Below are 2,344 nucleotides of genomic sequence, written 5' to 3' on the forward strand. Positions count from 1 at the left end.
CGCAGCTACAGCTACAGCTACAGCTGTAGGACAGCCATGAAGGCAGCAAACAAACAATGGGATCAATGGAGATAGATTCTACCCGACCTATAAAAAACCCTTGGAATGTTTTTAACAGTTGCATGTCCAGAGACATAACAAACCCCAGGTAAATATATGAGATGTATTTGAATGATGGGGACAGCTTTGAGCCTAAAAAGATGATGAGTTGGTTAACTTCCTCCTGAACTGGTATGCATTAGCTTCAGGCTAATTTATCACAGCTACAAGGGACGGGAATTTCATAGAGTAATATCACTGAAGGAGTTTAAGTACCTTGGGGTCTTGTTCGCGAGTGAGGGGACTATGGAGCGTGAAGATTGGTCGGAGAATCGAGCAGCTGGTATTACATTCTGTTTATCGCACCGTTGTGACGAAAAGGGAGCTGAGCCAGAAGGCAATGCTCTCGATCTACGGGCATTTTCTTTCCTACCCTCACCTATGGTCATGAAGGCTGGCCATGACCGAAAGAAGAGATCCAGGTAAAGCGCCGAAAATGGGTTTCCTCAGGAGGGTGGCTGGCGTCTCCCTTAGAGATAGGGTGAGAAGCACAGTCATCCGAGAGAGCTCGGAGTAGAGCCCTGCTCCTTCGCGTCGAAAGGAGCCAGTTGAGGTGGTTGGCGGCATCTGGTAGGATGCCTCCTGGGCGCCTCCTAGGGAGGTGTTCCAGGCATGTCCAGCTGGGAGAGCCCCGGGGAAGACCTAGGACTGAGCCTGGGGAACGCCTCGGGATCCCCCAGTCGGAGCTGGTTGATGTGGCTCGGGAAAGGGAAGTTGGTGTCCCCTACTGGAGCTGCTGCCCCCGCGACCCGACACCGGATAAGCGGCGGAAGATGGATGGATGGATGGAATATCACTGAAGTTAGTTACTCGCAAAACAATTAAGACACAGCCAGTGAAGTAATCTCTGCTGGTCACGCCATAACTGGGTATAGTGTACCATTTTATTTCCTGGCATGGAATTCGCCTTTTGAGGGGGAGGCATATCAAAGTGTGGGCTTTTGGTTTCCTCCCCCAGGGTTATTCTGAGTGCCGACGACTAATATCCTACATTCTGATACACTAATTTATGGTGGGAATACCTATATGTATCCTATAAGAAGGAAAACACAGATGACATTCAAAACATATCAAAACTATGATGGAATTTGAAGTAGCAAGAGGGGGCAGCAAGGGGGCTTTCACATCAAGTTCCTGACCCTGGATCACAAAAGTTGACCCCAAAGCAACAAGGACAAGGACTACTTATACTACTTGTATTTGTCTTAAATGTGTGGTGAAGGGAGAATACTGGCTTTAGTGCGTTAATTAGGCGGAGTAGGCTATTTGGGCTTGGTCGCTATGCAAACACTACGTACTGCATACTAGGCTATGTACTGCGCTCAGCAAGGAGCGGGTCGATGAAAGATGAGAAAAGTCTCCATATTTTCTCACAAAGGTAGCTACGAGTTTGAATCTAAGTTGTCAATTCATTTTTTTCTACTTTTAAAAGGACTAAATACTTTTCTACGTGACATGTGTTTACTTAAACAGGCTCTGGAGACGAATAAGTGTAGGCTATTCAATAAAACGTATTCAAGACATTAACAGGAAGAGCAACGCTGTGTTACTGTTTTCCTTAACAGTAAGTCACGTTGCAAAGGCGACAGACAAGTTTCCTCAGACTAGACTCCAAAGACAAATCAGAGAGGTAACGTACACGTTGTTATGTTGACATTTTAATGACAACTTAACAAAAAGGCATTCACGCGGAACGCTACGTATGATCTTCCCGGTTTCAACAGCTGTCGTCACTACGGCAACAACAGACACATTTAGCGGACAGTCGCCAGTTAACATGGTCTCTCGTCAAACCGGAACACCGGGTTGAATTTTAACCTGAGATAGGTTGGTTGTCAGTCAGGTACAAAGCTTCGCGTCAGCACAGGTTTTTATAGCATAGCCAGCATCTAACATTAGCTACTCCGCTGTGCTGTGGAGTATTGTCTGGCTATGTAAGACTAGCATCTAGCAACATTGATGCTGTGTTCTCAACCTGGCAACCTCCGTGAACTTCAAGTCTGTCTACAGCTGTGTCCAGTATTTGGACTGCAGAAACTATTTAAACGCTAGCTGTCAGTGTTACATATTTATAGTGTGCACAGGCTTTGGTTGAGCACTGACAGACAGCTAAAAGAAAGAGGAGTGAACAGTGGAGAGAAAATCAAGGCTGGTCTTGTTGTCTCTCTATAAGTGGCTGTGCGTAGTCTGACTGCCAGCAGAGACTTTCTGACAGTTAAGACAAACATACACACACACACACACA

Source organism: Etheostoma spectabile, chromosome 17 (genome assembly GCF_008692095.1).
Source record: "Etheostoma spectabile isolate EspeVRDwgs_2016 chromosome 17, UIUC_Espe_1.0, whole genome shotgun sequence".
Taxonomy (NCBI): Eukaryota; Metazoa; Chordata; class Actinopteri; order Perciformes; family Percidae; genus Etheostoma; species Etheostoma spectabile.